Raw genomic sequence first — 21,595 nt, forward strand, 5'->3', positions numbered from 1 at the left:
AAAAATTTAAGTGTCATAAGGACTCTCTGTTTGCAAATCTTTAGAGCCTGCCGCCAACCCAGCAAGCCCTGTCGTGGGTGTCCAGTAGAACTGAAGATACACTGAATGTTTTGCATGAAACCATGGGGAAAAAAAATCGCTATTCAAGACTGGTTTCCCAAGATTTTGAGATATGTTGACTGTGTCATTTCAAAGTATCAATGTAATTTGTACAAATAATATTTATGAGCCATACAGGCTCGTATGCTAGCCAAGCTAGAGAATCCTATATGATTTTTGTGAGCCTCGCCCAGACTCTCCTCAAAATCGAACACTGTCAGTTGTGGTGCATTGGTTGGGACTGGAAGAAAACCAATCAGAGAATGCACTGCGGTGATTCCATCCTACAATGCAAGCATCTCAGGCAAGCACTCTTTTCGACTGAGTTAGATCCCATCCAAGCTCTGTCCTGTGTCAGTTTGGATAACCCCTGCGCGTGCTGTAACCTCACCATGGTACAGAGGTGTAACATTCTTTGAGAATGGCCAATACAGCACAATTAAAATTTGAGTAAAAGTCAGTATCTATCTGTGATATTTGTATTTTTGCACAGTTCTTTACAGTTTTTATTTAAATCTTGAATTTTTATATTCATGTTGATCATCACTTTATTTGTTTGCATTACCATAGTTTGACACCCAACAGCCGATGTATTTTTCGTGCTGGGGTGTCGTTAAACATTCATTCATTCATTCATTCATTCATTCAGTTTTTCAGTGGCAGTCCTCTTTATGGCAGTGCAAGAAGGATTAACATAGTCAGGCTATCATCAATAAGATTTGACCGACTTCTTAAACACTGGTAATATTTATGTTCTACAAACATATATTTCTAAAAAGCTAATAGTAGTAATACCAATATTAGTATTTTCTTAATAATTTTACAATGGCCTCAGTTAGTTTTATTGCTTCATTTTATGGGATGTCATGTTATTTAAAGTTTTGTCCGAAATAGTATAACTACAATAATATTATAGTCAAAATCTGTTATAATGTCATTAATATTCATGTTAACAATGACCATTAAAATACAAAAGTCTATTTCCATCTGAGGTTACTGACTTGTTATTTACTTTATGTTGACACAAAGGAAAGAAATACCAACTGATTATGGTTCACAGTGGCATCTTTACAATAAAAGTTATTGCATGGAAGTATTAAGAGTTTGTATTCAAGCTGTGATAATAAGCTGTCCAAAATGTCTTCACACTTTCATGGGTTTCTGTGGCAAAATGCCAGTTTTTGAAGTTACTTTTTTCTAAATGCAATCTGACCAGTCAGTCACTGAATGTCTGAAAATTATATGACTTCCTCAGAGAGTCATATATAATGCATAAACCAAAAGAAGAGTACAATCCATAAATCAGCAAATCTTAAAACATGTATCTGAAGAAGCAGGTGTCATTTTCATGGTGCAACATGAGGATTGAGAATTGTCAAGAGACCGGTGTCTGACATCTGACCAAACTGGCATCTCAAGCAAGTACAATCCCAGCCATTTGCCTGACAGCATTTGTTGACTAATTCATCAATTAAAGCGGTCCACTGCCACAACAGGGCAACATTACAGAGGCAGGTGTTTTACTGTGGCTCCACAGATTGCTTTCTCTTATTTGTGGCAATTCGGTTGCAATCTTTGCCGACAAGCACTGAATATTGCATCAAGCCAGATGTATTTCCTCCTTTATTTCCTCTCATAAAAGCTTTTCTTTTCTTTTTTTTAAATCATGTTCTACTGGACCAAACTCATGTTAAATACAATGAAAACTTGCCTCAGATTATGTGATTTCCAGTGGGTTTTTTTTTTTTTTTTTTATAATGCTAACATTTTGTTTTATATCAATTTACCCATTCCAACTTTTTAATAAAAATGTTTTGTTATTTTCATTACCAGTACACTAACATCAGTATGTATACGCCATCCATACTAAATTAATAATACTCTAGTTAGACTGAAGACTAAATTACCAACTTAACTGCATGACATAATACATATGTACCGGCCTGGGTGGCGTCGTGGCAGGCCATTGGTCTACAGACTGGTAGGTACTGGGTTCGGATCCCAGTCGAGGCATGGGATTTTTAATCCAGATACCGACTCCAAACCCTGAGTGAGTGCTCCGCAAGGCTCAATGGGTAGGTGTAAACCACTTGCACCGACCAGTGATCCATAACTGGTTCAACAAAGGCCATGGTTTGTGCTATCCTGCCTGTGGGAAGTGCAAATAAAAGATCCCTTGCTGCCAATCGGAAGAGTAGCCCATGTAATGGCGACAGCGGGTTTCCTCTCAAAATCTGTGTGGTTCTTAACCATATGTCTGACGCCATATAACCGTAAATAAAATGTGTTGAGTGCGTCGTTAAATAAAACATTTCTTTCTTTCTTTTTTAATACATATGTATTTAATATTAAATTTCTTATCTCTTGTGGACTATAAAGATCAATGCATGACATTCTGACAGCATTTGTAAAGGACAGTATTTGCAAAGGATGTGAATAATACATGGGAAATATACTACTCAAAAGAATTTAAGGGTCAAAAATTTATAACCAAATAAGTTTCAGAGTGTATTAGATTGATGTTGTAAACTACACCAATTTTTTTATTTATTGTTCCATATTTACAAAAAAACACAAATAAACGTCACTGTATACAAGAAAGTCACATGACATGCTGTCAAAGTTGAAGGTTGTCAAACATGGATTTTACACATTAGAACATTCGTTTAATAGTGTGTGAATCCACCCCTGGCGCGAATACACTCGACACATCATTGCCTCATGCTGTTGATCAGACGTCTGAAGAACTCTTGGGGAATGGCCTGCCACTCTGCCATAAGAAGTTGACCCAGATCATGAAGGTTGGCCGGAGGGGCATGGTTATCCCGAACTCTCCTGCCTAATTCGTCCCAGGCGTGCTCTATTGGGGCCTAGTCAGGCGAATATGCTGGCCAATCCATCCTGGCGATACCTTGTTGTCTGGGAAAGTCCGTTACCACCCTGGCGCGGTGGGGTCTGGCATTGTCATCCTGCAGAACTGCCCCGCCGCCAATCTGCTGAAGGCCTGGGAGAACCAACGGCCGGATAATCTCATTCAGATAGCGGATTCCATTCAGATTGCCATCCACCACATAGAGGGGGGTCCTGTGGTGGATAGAGATGCCGCCCCACACCATGACGCTGCCACCACCGAACCGGTGACGTTGTCTAACGTTAACGTCAGCGAAGCGCTCCCCAGGACGTCTGTAGACACGAACCCGACCGTCGTTGAACTGGAGACTAAACCTGGACTCATCAGTGAACATCACTCGACCCCACTGAACATGTTGCCACCGCAGATGAAGTGTGCACCAGTGACGTCTGGCCGTTCTGTGACGTGGTAGGAGTGGTGGTCGAACAGTCTGGCGACGGCAGCGTAGATTATTGGCTCTCAGACGATTGCGTATGGTTTGATCAGACACTCGAGTTCCAGTCGCAGTCCGCAGATTGTCACGTAATCGGCGTGCAGTGGTTGTGCGTTGACGTAGAGCCATATTGGTGATGTAGCGGTCCTCTCTATTTGTAGTGCTTCGGGGTCTTCCCGAACGTGGACGATTTCGAACAGAATTCGTTGCTTGGTACCGTTGCCACAGTCGGCCAACGACACTCTGACTGACACCAAGTCTCAGAGCAACATTTCTTTGCGTATTGCCATCCTGAAGCCAAGCAATAGCCCTTCCTCGATCTTCGATAGTCAGTTGAAGTCGTACCATTGTCGAATTTGGAGTGTGCACCGTACACGAACGCAAGCTCCAATTATACGGAAATTCAGCATTGGGAACATGGAATACACGTGCAAAGCGTGCAAATGAAGCACTTTGTGAAAAAGCAAGTTATGGGCACTTAGCAGACCTTTCGCTTTCGCCCTAATTTACGTGCAAATGTAAGCATGTTTTCGCCATTAGAACTAGTCGACAGTGTCAATGACAGTGGATTTTAATTCATTTATGGGTTGCTTAGACCCACTTTCGTCAAAATGGAACAATACCATGCGTGACATTATGGTCTAGCTAATATAATTGACTATTCAGAAAATAATGTCGAAAATATCGTCTGACCCTTAAATTCTTTTGAGTAGTATACTATAAACCACTATAAACCACTTGTAGAAGTCTATCATTAACAAAGCTAGCAGACCACAATGGAAAATGATATTGCACATGCAGGGGTGGGACATAGCCAATTGGTAAAGTGCTTGGTTGATATGCAGTTGGTCTAGGATCGATTCCCCCTCAACCCATTGAACTATTTCCAGTTCCAACCAGTACATCATGACTGGTAAAGTGGTATATCAAGACAGTGTTATGTGTTATCCTATCTTGGGATCCTTTGCTAGCTACTTATGGAAAAATGTAGCAGGTTTATGTCAGCAGGTCTATGTCAGATTTTCCAAATGTCTGACATCCAATAGCCGATGATTAATATACTGTCAAAAAAGAAACGCATAGGTGATAGGGAAAGAAGAAAAGTGTTTGATTTTACAAAATATCATTTTTTTGGTACAATGTTGCTGAATAACCATGTTTATTAATGTTCCTGGAATGGGACAGCATGCCCAAATACACCCTAAAACAAATTTAACGTTGTGCGACAAATGCAGGAAATCAGCGTGAAATGGTCAGATTTTGGCGTATGTACGTGAAACTCGGGGAAAAGATTGGGGTAGTGATGGGTATTTAAAGCTGAAATGCTCGCAATGATGCCTCATTTCCATTTCGATATAGACGAGTTACAAGATGCCAAGACTAAGCCAGCCGAATGGAAACATTGCAATAGACAGCCTCTAGTTAGGTGAATCGCAGTCAGCAATCGCACGCTATATGAACGTCTATCAGAGCACCATTTCACGTCTCTGGGACAGGTATCAGCAGTTTCAATCAGCTGAAGACTGGCCCAGAAGTGGAAGACCTTGCATAACAACTGCAGCACAAGATCACTACATCCAGGTTCTGCACTTGCGTCAACGAACTGCCACAGCAACGAACAAGCTGGACGCATACCTGGTTTGAGAAGGGTGTCTGCATAAAAAGTTGGTTTACAGGCTAGGAGGCAGTATGTTGGCCCCGTCCTGCGACATCAACATCGACATTTACATGTTCACTGGTGCACGAATGTACAGGGGTGGAACTTGGGAAATTGGCGGCGAGTATGGTTCAGCGACAAGTCATGTTTCCTTCTACAGCGATGTGATGGATGACAACGTGTTTACAGACGCCACAATGAAAGTTTTGCCAACAACTGCGTCGCCTAAGTTGACAGATTCGGTGGAGGGAGTGTCATGATGTGGGGAGCCATCTCATACACCGGTGTGCGTACAAGGCAACCTGACAGCTGTACGCTACCGGGATGAAATTCTTCACCGTCACATGCTTCCCATTTTGGATCGACAGAGAGAACTCTTTCAGCAGAACAATGCCAGGCCGCATACGGCTTGTGTAACAATGGATTTCCTACAGAATGAGAAAATTAATGTGCTGCCATGGCCATCAAGATCGCCAGATCTCAACCCCATTGAACATCTATGGGACGACAGACGTGTACGCCAGTGTGACCCAGAGCCTCAGACGCTTCCGCAACTGTCACATGCACTGCAGGAAAAATGGGTTAGGATTCCACGTGCCCGGATTCAGAGACTCATTCAGTCTATGCCAAGGAGATGTTATGCGGTGATTGCTGCTGCTGGTGGCCACACAAGGTACTGATTTCAGCGCCCTCGTGCGATGCCATTTGGTGACGAAAACGCCTCCACTGCCGTCAGTCCATAGCAAGAACATTGTCACATACTCATGTCAAATTTTACTGTGATACGATCATAAATAACTAAATTATGCCACTTTGTATTAAAGAGATAATTCCATGAATATTTTGCCTATACATTTCTTTTTTGACAGAGTATAAATCAATGTGCTCTAGTGGTGTCATTAAACAAAACAAACTTAACTTTTTTGCACATGCAATTAGAGCTGGTGGTATTGAAATATGAGGTTTGGTATTGATATTGGTATTTTTGGGTTGATTTACCTTAACACAATACCAATACCGATACCGATATCTAGCGATATTTTCAGTATACTCGGCTTTAAATGCATGCCTGAGTTAAGGCTCACACACTAAGTTCATCTAAATAAAATTAAATTTCATACACAAGGCCCTCGTCTCGTTTATACCCAACCCATTTTGCGTTTGTTAGATATATTGTTAGTGCTTTACTAAATGGCGGAAGCATTTTTCAATATTGAAATTTCGTTATTTTGAAATTTACTTGGCATGGTAAATTGGTGTTGACATGATACTGATTGGTATATACAGTATACTGCCCAGCTCTACATGCAATGCCACATTTACACTGCACCCAGTAACCAGTTGTGCAAGTTAAAATACTTTGAGCAAACCTGACAAGCAGCTGTTGCAGTGTGTCAATAGCAGTCAGTTGCTCCAATATCCCAAGTAACAAGTTTATAAAGTAACCAATAGTGCAACATTCAGTCAGTCAGTTCTTTGAGATTTGTTTAGATAAACATCTATATTAATATACAGGTGCAACATACCATCTAAATGGATTAACTGTCATCACCAGTTTTAAAAGAATATAATTTTTTTTAATGTAATTACTTATTATTAAACATATGAACAAACCATTTCATCGATTGAGAGTAAAACCTACATACTTTATCATCATGTAATTATCTCTGTACTGTCTTTCATACCAAACTAACAACAGTTATAGCAACACAAAACATTATATCTGTAGTAGTCTGCCTACAGTAGAATCTTATTGGGTCGAATACTGTTGGGACAGCATAATTTGTTTGAGCCATCAGCTAGCTCGAACTAAGTATTCAGCCACATTTAGCAGTGTCAGTGACCTTCTATAGGTATCATTTGAAATATTTGCTTAAGGCTTTAAAATCCAAGTATATTTGTTTATAATTTTGTAATAAATAAATAGACTAACATGGTATCCGCATCAGATATTGCAAAAAAATCTATTAATTAATAAATAATTAAATTTATATAATCAATCAAAATTATTGTTACAATTTCTTTTGATTTAATTGAATTAACTATAATTTGCATACACTTAACAGGCAAAATTATTGCCATACCTTGTCCAACTATTACAACAGGTACATTCTTATCTATATACATTTTATTGCTACTTGCAGCGAAGTACAAAGGCAAAAAGATGTAACAGTTATTGGTTACTGCTCATTTGCCATTAATAGTAAAACATTTTGAGAAGCGCAAAAGACTGAAATGCTACTACATATAATGATTCCCAATTTGTTATGGCTGTAGTTCATGCTATATACAACACTGGTTGGTGTATTGGTGCTGCCTCTGGTTCAAGTGAAATATTGTTAATTTTTCACATACTTCCCTTTGAAGGAACTGAAATAATTGTGATAAAAATGGCTAGTACTTGAATGAATGAATGAATGAATTAATGTTTAAAGGCTAGTACTTGACCCAAGTTTGTTTGACCTTTTAATGCAGAATATAAGGTTTACACTTTGAAAAAAATAGCGCTACAAAATCTGTTTTTGGTTTTTGTGTATTAGTATGTTTGAAGTTTCAACATTCGAACCAACAAATGTCTACTGTAAATTAATAAATATGTATATCTATGTGTGTAAAGTAAATAATTAAAGGGTAGAGGAGACCGGCCAAAACATAATTTATTGCAGAATTCAACTGCACTTCCAGTACTTGGCTTTTTTGGAACAATCAATGAATCTACTTACAGATGGAATAATAATTTTTATCTGCCAGTAAATGCTGCCAACTATAGGAGAAGCAATGCAAAAAACATGTTGTGAGAAACACAAGCTAGCCTGCAGGCACAGAGTGGGTGGAGCTACTGTACCAACTGTTTAGAGAAATAAACAACCACGCTTCATGTAACCTGTCACATATTTGAGCAATTGCGTCACTTTTCAATTCTTAACACATTTCCCACCTAAAATATATATATCACATGCTCACTGGAAAAATGCTTTAGTTTATCACAAATATTTTTCAATGCCTACCAAAAAACCCCACCTTTAAAACATTGCCATTACACTCTTAACAATTTTCAAAAGAGAACCAACTAAAGCATGTGTTGACTAAAGCATGACATGCTTTAGTCGTAACAGAATTTTGTCTTCAAGTATACAGTTACTGTACATGATCAAATTACGATGCCCCATTTCATTATGCAAGTCACAAAGTTCAGAATAAAGTAAAGCCAGCTTTAAAGATGTCTATCGTGTACATGAATATCACCTTTGTTTATCAGCACAATGATCTGGATAATAAAAAATAAACACAACCAATAGATGTATTGATTTATAACTGAGTAAAGGTGCACATCAACACAAATGTGTCTTTTACAAATCATATTTTTAGTTTCCTGTTAGAAATAAACTGTTGGCAATTTTCAATGGTAAAAACTTAAGATAATGTATGAGAACAGCCATCTGTTATCAGACAACACAGCAGAAGAAAACCTATTTAACAGAAGCATTTGTTAAACAATTAAATATACAAGTTCACTTGAAAGAAGACCTATAACTAAACAATTATTACAAAGTCTTCTTAACATTTATGGTTTTATTCTTATCTGTGACACAGTGCCAGGAAAACCCAGAAACACCAAGCTACAAGGAATGCACAGCTATGATAAGCTAACGAAATGAAACTTGTTAGCACCATATTAATATCCAATGCTAGTGATAACTTATAAACTCTAGCACTCACCTTGACAAGGCAACATCAACAGGAAGCAAAGAAGACAGACCAATGAAAGGTGAAGGAGAGAAGAAGATAGTGAAGACAAACAAGATGCTATATAACAGGCCAGCTAGGACTAACTGCGACAATGAATTCTATCAACGGTGAGTAGCTCAGGACAAATCCCAATCGTCTATTGGCCTACAGCTGTAAGGTGTGGGAGCTTATTCATTTCTCAACAAGGCCATACAAGCAGCTAGGCCAGTGTGTGGGGGGAAAAGAGCAATAGCCTTTACTAGGGGCAACATCAAGCAACAGGCCTCAAAATACATACTGGATGCTGTTTGTTGCACACAAGTGGTTCAACGACATACAAGACCTGTCACCAATATCACAGCCATTCATAATGAATCCCTGTAAATGCGGGACACAGTTTCTATAACGTGAAAAAATATTCATACAAGGCAGGCATTGACATGGATGGCCTTGGACACACAGAAGAATGTATTTATGGGACGAAAATAGAACATACATGTTTCAAGTAAGGTCATTTAAGTGTGAAAAGAAATGGCATTATAAGTAGTGATAATGTACCGATATAAAGAAAATACATCTTTAGAAGCAAAAGACAAACAAAAAATGTCAGCTTTATTTCAAATGGACAGGTTTAGGGTCTGATCAAAATGTCTTGTTTTCTTTTAATATGAATTACTCATTAAATCAAAAGCACTCATTCTACCCACGCTAAGAACAAATGTCATGTAACAGTAGAGTTCAGTTAAAATAATGTGTAGAACATACCTTGAGAAATTTAGCACATAGCATCAGGTGGTGATACCACAACATAATTTTACTCGACAAATAAATACTGAGTAGGCCTTAAAAGGAGGAAACAGTTTTAATTTAAATAAAGCCTGACAAGGTGTTGTTACACAAACTGACAAATATAAATTGTCAGTAAATTTGCAGTTATTTGTCACAATGAATTAATGTATGTAATGTATGTATGTAATATACATTTAACTATGTATTCAAACAAAAAGTGGAAAACTTGTAATAACAGATTTTTCAAAGTTTACGAAGTACCAAGCAAAATAAAGTGTTATGTGGAAATAGTAAGTGGCAGATAGCTATGCCAAGCACCTACAGACTTTATGGACACATATTCCAGTCATTTTATTTTTTATGTCCCTACATGCACTTATCCGAGATAACATTTTAGTACCAGTCATATGTTCACACCAGCTATATACATGAATATCACTTATCAGCAGTCATTTTAATTAGTCAAGCATAACTATCTCACCTGAAGTACAAATAATGAGAAAACAGTTGTCCACTCACCCACGCAAATGCCAGGTATTCTGAACGTCCAAAGTAAATTGGGTCATAGCTAAACCACTTTGACAAAACCTATACTACACGAAACAAGAAACAACACCCAGTATAATCTGTATTTCTATTCAATGGCAATAGTGCTTCTCAGCACATTTCAAACTAATGCTATTTGGTGTCTGAATCTTGGTTAATTTAACACAGGTTAGATAGAGAAAAGAAACTCAAGCTACTTCTAATGACAAGCAACAAGGGATCTTTTATATGCACTTTCATGTACACATATCAAAACCTTTGATATATCCGCCATGGCATGCTGGTTAGGATGGGGGAATACCTGAAACCACTGAGGGCAGTTGATCCTATAATCCACTACACGTCAGGCGAGCACTCTACTACTGAGCTGCATCCTGCAAGATTCACCTAACAATAACTGGGTTTTTTGACATGCAAAATACAGGACATTAAACATGCAACATGATTCATTTTAAAGTGCAAGGATAGCAAACAAAAAGAGTTTTATCACTTACCTAGTATGTACTATGTATAAAGGTACTCTACAGAATAAACTGTTAGAAACTTCTCCGTAAATGAATACCAGTCACGTTATTATAGAAACAGCAGAAAAAAATACTTCCTACTTGTATATTTACCGAACTAATATTGAGTGAAATTCATGCATGCCTCAGCCGTCAAACATGTGTTACCATTGCTAGGCATATGTGACAATAACCTAGCTTTTAGTGCTCTAACTGTGATGGTGTTGTTTTTCTTTACACTCCATAATCCAATTACAGACTGCATTTCAAGGTGAATTATGGGCGTGACCATTAAAAAAGAAAACATTTTACACCATGCAGTACTGCTTCAGGCACACACATGCACGCACACACACACAGATACATGCACAAAAAAACCCAACCCACCAACAGTATTAGTTATAAAGCGATATGGATTTGGGTTTTTTTAAATATTTTTTGTTGTTGTTTTTTTGGTTCCACATATGAGTAATCAAAACAAATAATTTGACTAGTAGTAGTATATAGAAGGGGCCAATACAATGATAATGGATGGGGGAGGTCAGAGAAAGTAAAAACAAAAGATCCCTTGGCAGCTACATGAGAGCTATGAGCGGTAAGTGCTTAAAAATGGTATATCAAAGACTATGGTGTGTGCCACCTTGTCTGTGAGCAAGTGAATATTAAAAATCAAATTCTACTGAATCAATAGCAGCCAGTGGATTTTGTCTTTAATATCCCATACCAGTGTCACAATTACTGTATGTCGGACACCTAATAATTTAATAAACACTGAATTTCAAACAGTAGTACATGGCCGAACTACACAATGGCATGTATGTCCTCTCACAATTACTACATATATAATATATTTAACAGATAACAGTTTTGCAGCATCCTGGGGGTGTCTTATTATTCCTTTTCTTAGATTCAAGATATATTTTGAACTTGCAAGTCATAAAATGTTTGCACCATGAAAAAATTGATAAATATTTTATGTTTTATCGTGACAAGGATCATTGCTTATAGACTTTATACGACAAGACATGGTATTAATCATAAATCAATTTATCACAAACAATTGTCCATAATACATACACAAGTAACTTATAACAAAAGGAAGGAAAATGACAGACAATAAAAAATATTATCTTATCGGAAAACCAATAAATTTGCCATTAGTATTACTGCAGTAAAATGAAACAATGGAAATAATTTACGAACTGCAGAGAACATTGTTACAAAATAGATTTTAAAACAGAATGGATCTCTAGTTCTCACAATTATCAATACGTACTGGGTTAATATAGCATTGCTATAGTACTGATAATATTATGCTGATAAACAATTTGTATGTAAGGGGTTTCTATAGCAACATGTAGATGTACATGTCAGATACCGACAGCCAAAGACTAAATCCATACTGCTTAAATATTCATATAATATAACTTACCATGCACAGTCCTTGAAATCCAATAAGAAAGGAAAGGAATACTACTTACTTAGGTAACCAATTGTTCAGTTACATAAATTATATTTGCATAACCTTATTAATTACTTCAAACTTTCAATGAAATGCATTGTCTTCTGAAGCTGCTGTTTCTTATTTCAAAGCATGTAATGGTTAATGATGTAACCAATAGGCATTTGCATGGATTTAAAATTGTGTAACTGACATGAGAACAGAACTATAGTCAGCGAGATATACTGTTCAATGACTTTAGCACATTTTAAACTAGGACTATGGTTTCTAAAACAATACAGGTAGGACATTACATACCATGACCTTTACTGTACTAGTCAGCCTTTCTGCCAAAAACTATTTGAAAGTATGAAATAAAAACAAAACAGATCATAAATGCCCCTACTGGGTAGTTATTGGTTTGAAATCTTTGAAACTGAATACTGCATTACAAATATTGTTTAAAAATTTAATCAGCAGTTGTTTTACTATAAAAAAAAAATTAAAATTATAAAAATGTATCCATTAATAAATTTAATTTCCAAGATGTTAGGGTACGTAATTTTAGCATTCGTACAATCTGGCAGAAACTCTTCTAGTCATGAAGGGGATCAAACATTCCACCCACTTATTTACAGAGCTCCAGGTTTTCAGAGTTGACAGGGACTCTTAACAATGAAATTGTCTATATTCCCTTTATGTTGGGGGAGGAGAGACTAAAATATTTTTAATTTTTTTTTTATATTGGTAACAAAATACCATGAACTATTTTAACAAGTATTATGAGAGTACTGCTAAAGCAATACATGTCCCCTACCGAACACAACAATTTTTTTATCTCCTAAATTTAAAGGACATACCTTTGTAAAAAGTGGGTAAATCACCATGCAAGATAAACTCGATCAGTTACAGTACATGATATTATCATTGATAAAGAAATATACAAAATGTCATTTCGATATCTCCTAAGTTCAAGGGTGATAAGTCCGTCAAATATGAGTAAATTGCCATGAAAGTCAAACTTGATCTGTAACTGCACATTATAAAGCTATACACAAAATTTCAGATTAATATCTCCAGGCATTTTTAAAAAAAAAACATTCGGAAAACTATATGTAGGACGGATGGACCAAAAGACAGACAGACAGAAGGATGGAGATGAAACCTATAGCCTCCTCCAGGAGGACTGGTAGGGGGCTAAAATATAGATTAGGTTACTACGTTTTGATATCATGGTTATTTGACAAGGTTTAGATAACGGTGTAACAGGCGAGTTACAGCAAGCCTGTTACACCGTTATCGAACCGAGTCAAATAACCACGATATCAAAACGTAATAACCTGATTTTTTTTATATTATGCAACCCCTTTCAAGTTATTTTTTTGTAATATGTTTCAGTCAAAAGTGGTATAGAAACTATTAGTTTTATCGTGTAGAAACTACATCTGGAAGTCGAACAATATAACCATAAATAAAATGTGCTGACTGCATCATTAAATAAAACATTTCCTTCCTTCCTTCCTTCCTTCCAAATTTTAAATAAATACTTTGATAATATTTCAATTTTTGTATCTTTTTCTATGAAAATAAACTCACGTTTATGTGTGACCTGAAAATCTACATCACTGGCTGCTAGTGACTGTGTCATCAGATGCAGTTCCAATGTAAACATTCTTTGCAGGAAGCTACTTGCTTTTTGGTTTAAATTTTTTTAAATCAAAATGCTGGCTAGTTCCGATGGGAGCAAATAATGGAGAATTTAAAAATAAGAGGTAATTTGATGTTACATGAAGTGTAAATGTTATATTTATTTATTCAGTTCAACAATTATTGCTGTAAATGGATGTTTGAAAAATAAGAAAACGATCGGTCTGAAAACTGAGCAAACATCCGTCATGCGCACAACTCATTTCCTAGTGACATGATAACACTTCCTAGTGACATGATAACACTTCGAATTATAAGGTCAATAGGAAGCATGATTGCATGATAATAAAAAAAAAATTCTATAATTTTAACTATGGAATAGGATTTATAAGTGGAAGGGCAACCAATCAGTTTCTTCAAAGTCTGGAGAATATTTTCAACATAACATTTCTGAATGTTTTTTCAAGTGAAGTTTCCACAAGCTCTATAGACAAAACCTTTTCTAATAGTTTTATTATAACATCGTTGTGTTTGAAACACCTGTTGCCAGTCACGCAGGATATTAAATCGATGGTGGTAGTCCAGACTAACAATTGTTTGCACAAAGTAACAGATGAATTTTGATCAGGTGCAAACAAAACTACTCTCCAGTATCATTTTCTTTCATACAGAAAAGAAAGAAAGACATTTGTTTATTAACAATGCACTCAACACATTTTACTTATGGTTATATGGCTTTGGTCATATATGATTAAGGACCACAGAGGTTATTAGAGGAAACCCATTGTTGCCACTCAATAGCAGGTCAGGTTAGGTCAGGTCATAGGGTTTTACATGCACATTCAGAACAAGCTGTTGTAGCTGTTGTGCATGCCTGTCATGGGTGCAGATGTCGGCCTGGGCCGGCTCCTCCATCCAGGACAGGAAAAGGTTGGGGTGGGTGTGAGAAGGGACTGCCAGTTCCAGTTGTTGGAATGAAAAATAGATCAATGGGCACACCGACAGAAGGGAACATTTTGTTTTCAATTGTTTTTCTAGTCAATTGAAAAATTAGCACTATATTAACATAAAAGCAAAAAGTTGTTGTCAACATATACAGGTGTAATTATTGTTAAAAATCTAATTTCTTACTCAATTGCAAACCACATTGGTATTTTTTTTTTCAAAATGAGCTGAATTAACAGCGTCCTACATTCGTATACAACCTAACGCTTATTGGTTGATTTACTTCTCTGCCTCCTTGTTCATGTATCTTGTGAAATAAGCACCCAGTCTTGGCTTTAATTTTGCTCTGCAGATTGATGGGTGGGATATCCCCCCCCCCCCCCCAATATGTCAAAATCATGGGTGGGATAAATCCCCCTGTATGAAACCCTGCCATGGCTATGCCAGTAATTAAAAAAATCAAATCCTTTGTCCTTGAAACTGTAACAAAAAGAAGCTGATGGGGGGGGGGGGGGGGGGGGGGGGGAGGAGGAGGACCCCCAACTGATCTGCAAGAAAAAACAGGAGAAGTAATCAAACTTTCAGCAAGAGGATTTATTCCCTGCAGTTGTCTTTCTGCAGACCTGCATCTCACATGCAGGATATGACTATTTAACATTATGAGCAAACCCAGGTTTTCCAATATTCTGTATGTGGAGATTGCATCTTCATGCAACTTCTAAGAAGAATACTAAGCACTGCTATTAGTAATACAGATGGGATAATGGTGCTTGGGGTGATCGAGGGTGAGGGAACAAATTGTAAATGCAGAGGGAAAAAAAAAAATATTCAGCAGTTTTCATTTAAAAATCAGGTAATGGATAATATGGAAGATATAGGTGACCAAGTAAATTTTTTTTTTTTTAAACCAGTATCCTCACATATACATGTATATGGAAATACATTAAAATAATTTCTCAACATTTGGATGCTAGGGAACCTTTACAGCTTAAATCTAAATAAAAGTAACATGTTTGAAGTTTGTTTTTCAGGTTCAGTGAATTACAGCAGTAGAGCATACCGATTAGTGACCCTGCAGGCAGATTTCAGCTGCCAGTGACAGCTGACTTTCCCTGGTCCACCTCCCCATCAATCACACAGTAAAACACAGGTGTACAAACCACCAACATCCATTAAGTGATGAAGTATTCTCAAAAGCCATACCACTCGATGGTTGTTTTCATGCCTTACTTATCACATTATCATAGTAACCAAGGCACTTGTTGTCTTTCTGTCTGTAGCTAGTCAATAATACAATACAAACACAATTACAACTCCAAGAGAGGGAACTAATTTTTTTTTACTCAATTGTGGGAAAATATGGATTGAATACAAGGATTTCACATGTGAATTACTAGTACATGACAGAGGGAGAGGGGAAGAGTCCATTTCTAACTACTGAATCTCTAAGGCTAGCTTAATAAAAAAATTATTGACCATCTCATTTTGTTAGCCATTGTTAAGTTCTAAGATCACTACCCATCTGACACCATCAGACAACCAAAGAGACCAGTGAAAACTGATTTTTATATGGCTTAATTTACCCCCTTGAACTTGAACTACGAATTTAAAGTTAACCCCATATATTCTAACAATGATTAACCCCATATATCCTAACAGCCATAATAACTTCTTTTTTTAGAAATATATATTATACAGAAATAAGAAAGCAGTTTTAAGTCTAGTGACTGGCTTATTACTAAACTGATAGATTAGGTTATACAGCAAACCATGATTTAAAGGATGGCTGAATATATGTGTTTTTAGTCTTCAAGAATGTTCTTCTTTCTTTTCTTTTATTTCTTTTTTCTTTTTTCTGATGGGCTAACATATTCTAAATATGCGAAGTTTTAGTTTTTTAAAGAATTATCTCATACATATGTGAAGTAAACAATTTTTATTTTTATTAAACGTACATTTAGGGGTTGCATTTAGTTCAGTCCATAAATCATTCACCTGAGGTGCACATAGGCATCGAAATAAGCACATATACAGATTACCATAAAATATGGAGTTGGTAACCTATAAGACACATTTATGAAGTTTATAACTGATAAGTTTCCATTATTATTCCTTCACAAATACAATATGCTGTTATTGATATCACTGTTCTCGTCATACTGATACTTGTGTGTATATATTATATATTTAAAATGCATAAAAGTTATCAAAATTTAGGTGGTGGGGTGTTTTTGTTAAAATATTTCTGTGGAGAACGTGGTAATCTGGTAACTTGAATGACCATTCTCGACTATTTCGATGCCTGGTTGCAGGATTGACCCATTCCTGTGGCGCCAACCCCCATCCCAACTAATGCCCCACATTTAGTATCATTAAAGGCAGTAGATCATGTCTGCTAATTAACTTTCCTTTGAAGGTGTGTCATAATCACCAAATGTTTGAAATCCAATAGATGACAATTAATTAATCAATAAGCTCTAGTGGTGACTTTAAACAAAATAAACTTTAACTTTAAACATACATTGATAATTTATTGTGCATAAGATATAACACACAAAAGTTTTTAAAAAACATTCACTGCTGTAAACAATACTGCCTGCACTACACTTCACAGACAATGGCAAACATCCAACTTTGATCAATCTTAAAATTAGTGGTTGTTTTGCCAACAAATTTTAAAGAATATTACTTTATTTTTAAAATCGTCATACATACATATATGCAATATTGTAAATATTTGTTTTTGTTGTAAGCATAAAAATTATCTGATTTACCAAATACCCATAAAAGCTAAAATGCATGCATGTACCACATTACAAAATGAAATTATACATGTTACTGATTAATTTTGCTGACCAATTTTCTTCAAGTACCACATTAAGTTCATCTTTATTTCTCATTACAACTCAACCATTAATAATAATAGTAGAGTAGACTTTGCCAAAAGGATAAATTTAAGAAGTCAATAACATACCTCTAACTAGATATCCCGTTTTCCTCTATGCAAGAGTTGTGAGTGATAACAAAGATTCAGTACTTGCTGTTTGTCAGCAGTAGCGAGACCAAAGTCAACACTTTCAAAGTTGGAATAGTGATCACAGAAGCTTTCCGTCTTCAAAGCGTTGTCACACCATAAATTCTACTCCGTCAGCTGCACTGATGCAGGCATCTAGGGCATGTTGTTGGGGAAATTGGCTGCCAATTTTATGTTTTCTGACAGTAGCTAGAGCGTTTTAAGGCCAAGCACCAGGACAACCCTTTGTGTCTGCCAGGAAGGTGAACCGTCTTGCTGGTGATGGCTCCCCACAGCAGTGTAATACAGTTACAAGTGTTAAATACTACTTCCCTATAAACATGGACAATATCTTACAATACGTAAATACATTTGAAATTTTGGAAAACAGTCTGAAAGTGTTTCTAACCATCTACATATTCCAGCACAATGATGCTTATTAACCAGGTCATTGTCTTTTGTAATAAAAACAAAAAGTTAACAAAAGTGCAATATGTCTCACTGGCACATATCTGTCACATGACCTTGACATCTGACATACATGTATGCAAATGTGACTAAGGAATGTTCCTTATCTAAGACATGTGCATGAAGGTTAGCTACATGTAAGCAAACACAATGTTATTGCTGTCAATGTGTTTCCATGACTTGTCGCAGATACTCTTGCTGGCTTTAAGATAATCCATAAAGCAATTCAGCTTTTTCATTCTTCTTCTTTTTTAAATTTGGTGGTGGTGGCGGTGTGTGCATGTGTGTGTGTGTGTGTTTGAGCAAAAACGATAGGCATATTAATATCCATTTTTCAATTTATAGATTTTTTTAAGCAGCTAATAACATTCTCTTTAATAATCTTTTCAGAAACTTTAATGTTGAACTTTCAAGAAACTCAAGGTCACATCATCACAAAAGTGCATACTGAGGTTTTATGCCACTGAAATCAGGGAGAGAGAGAGAGAGAGAGAGAGAGAGAGAGAGAGAGAGAGAGAGGAGAGAGAGAGAGAGAGAGAGAGAGAGAGAGACAGACAGACAGACAGACAGACAGAAAGAGAGAAAGAGAGAATTACTTACATGTAGCATAAGAATTATCCTAAGAAGTTGGGACATTTAAATCTGGTTAAAGATGACAATGTAATAATAATCAACATTTTACAGACTGCAATGGTAGCAGATACGGTTATCAGTCTTCACCAAGACAGGCAATAATCACTCCCACTTCCCTCCACACTTGCCTAAGTTTTATGAGAGCTGCAAATTGTGCGCTTTACAATTAAATAGTTTAATGAATTTTATTTGAAACTTCATGCTCGCTTGGTATTATTTATGAAGACAGCCATTCAGATCGCCTTGATCGCTCTCCAAAAGAATTAAATAATGGAATATTTTCTTTTAATCCATGTTAGTACTGAATACTTGCAATTCACTATTTAAAAATAAAAACTGAATAAAAACTGTTGGTTAATTTTTTTTTATTTTTACATCACAATTAACATTCACTATTTCTTTGCTTGATTTTTATAAAATGTTTTTCTTTCTATTTAACATACTGACATGTGCAAGGATTACATGAAATCAATAATTTAGTCATATTCTAATTGCAAAAGTAGCTGAATGTCTTATAAAAATGTTTCTGTATCACTTTAAAACGTGACACACCACAGCTTTGTAATTCCAATTTTTGTTTATTCTGACATGATGTATGTCATAAGGCTGGCAAAAACAAAATCTTCCATGCGTAAAAATGTACTGTTTTGGCTGCGTCACATCCTGTATACACGCATGTCCTAGGAATTACATCTGTGGAAGTAGATTAAGCCTTAGGAATGCTTACCAAAAAACAAATCTGCTAATGGAAAAAGTCTGAATACAGAGAAGCAATTAAATTTAAGTCTGCATTGCTGACAAGATGCTTCAAACATCAAGTTTATCGCCTGCTTGGTTTGTTTTTATGTTCCAGTTTAAATTATGAAGTACATGCAGTGGGTGGAAATAATCAATCACAATCAGATTAAGAAATTTAGCCTGCAAGTAAACTATACAAGTTACAAGTTGACAAACAAAACAAGGAGAAGCTAAGAGATCTAGGAACCAGAAACATTTAAGAAAAATTGGTTACATGAATGGTATGTATATGTGTATGTGTGTGTGTATATATATATGTGTGTGTGTGTGTGTGTGTGTATGTGTGTGACATATTATCAATAATGCTTATTTAAATTACTACAGTATGCATTCACATACATTATAATCATTTTAATGTATAAACACTTAACATAGTGTACATTTCATATACAGTATTATTTATTTTATTTTAACATGTAGGTTTAACTCTTTTTTTTCTTAATTCAGTTATTTTTCTAGATCATTAATCCTAGCTATGCATTAACCTTCTGACTACTGCAGGCAAGATATCTTGCCCAACGTCACGCCAGTCGACCTACTATACACTGTATACAGTGCATTCCTCAATTCATATTTCCCGCTGTTTTGCACACGACACTCACAATCAAAAACCATTTATTAACAGGAAATTGAAGACAACTCAGCTTTCTGTGTCTTTAGATTTTTTTTTTTCAGTGGAAAATATGTTGGACTTTTGAGTCGAGTTTTCGGCAAGTATTTTCGCTTAACAACAATAGCAGCATGTCGCTGTCATTTTCAGGGATTGATAGCTGATTGTGACAGCTATTTTGATAATAAATTTGATCGTTTTACCAACAACGAAAATCACCAAATATTGGGATGTGAATCAGTTAGTTTTAAAAAAAATATTCTGGTCAGAAAGCCACTGTTATTGGGAATAATCGACATAAATACTTGACTGACTTGACATTAACTGATCTAAAATATAAAAATTAGAAAAATACACGAACATAATACTTACTGATTCAAATATGAACTTTATTTTATGTATTTATAAAACATTCAAGTGAATATATGTGAGTAAAAATTATAAACTTGTACCCAGCCAATGTGTTTTTTGTCCAAAATTAATCCAGTAGTCTAAAGGTTAATGACACATTTTATTAGTCATAAACCAAGTAAAACAAGCATTCAGAGGGTACAGCTAGAGCAATACATGTCTCCCTGCCAGGCCAACAAAAAATATCATCTGCCAAAAAGGAGTAAATTGCTATGGAAGTCAAACTTTATCTCTGACAGTACGTCATAAAGCTATATGCAAAATTTCAGCTCAATATCTTGAAGCATTGTGAAAAATAAATCAGGAAAATTATATGTCTGACAGCCTGACAATCAGACAGACAGACAGAAATGAAACTAGTAGGGGCCTAATAATTATCAAAACAATTTCCATAAACATATTATGCCTTGTAACATCATTTGCACGAGTTTCTCACGGAACACCAATTAACACACTGTCTCAGTTATTAGATATCAAAGTCCCACTTTCATTACATCATGAATGTATAAATCTTTGTATATCTCACAAGGAGTTAATCCAAATAACTCTATAAAATAGCAATGTTGTGACCTACTTATTAATTATGAGCAAGTCAGTAACCTTGACAACAAATGTTTGCATGGAAGAGCAATGCTGGAGTAGCATGTTAAAACAATTCTTAAATGCATTCTTTCTCCAGGGTGCAAATCGTAGCTGTCATAACAAATTAGTTACCTGGATTCATCACAGCAAGCTGCCAGTCTAACACAAAAGGGGAAGATCAGTGTCTTCTTACTGGCTGGAGATGGATAAAACATGTAAAACCTGAGGATTTTCATAAACGGGAAGTTAAAAATGCTCGTATTATGAAATTCACAAAACATGTTTTAGGCACCCCCCAAGAAAGTAGGAAAGAAAAAAGAAAAAAGAAAGAAAGAAAGAACATTAACCAAACTACACTATTTGAGCACATTAATTTATTA

At 36.0% G+C, this 21,595-nt stretch overlaps 1 protein-coding gene across 16 annotated transcripts in view; it reads right to left on the reverse strand.

Annotated features, from left to right (window-relative positions):
* Nucleotides 1-21,595, reverse strand: part of LOC121374349 (polypyrimidine tract-binding protein 1-like) — a 170,328-nt gene that overhangs the window by 49,711 nt on the left and 99,022 nt on the right. The window contains exon 1 of one of the 16 annotated variants that reach the window (XM_041501443.1): nucleotides 10,659-10,790. The exons of 12 other annotated variants lie outside the window; for them this stretch is intronic. The gene's annotated coding sequence lies outside the window, so the exon portion shown is untranslated. 3 more of the 16 variants (XM_041501444.1, XM_041501445.1, XM_041501442.1) reach the window with 3 other exon arrangements.

Source organism: Gigantopelta aegis, chromosome 6 (assembly GCF_016097555.1).
Source record: "Gigantopelta aegis isolate Gae_Host chromosome 6, Gae_host_genome, whole genome shotgun sequence".
In the NCBI taxonomy this organism is placed as follows: domain Eukaryota; kingdom Metazoa; phylum Mollusca; class Gastropoda; order Neomphalida; family Peltospiridae; genus Gigantopelta; species Gigantopelta aegis.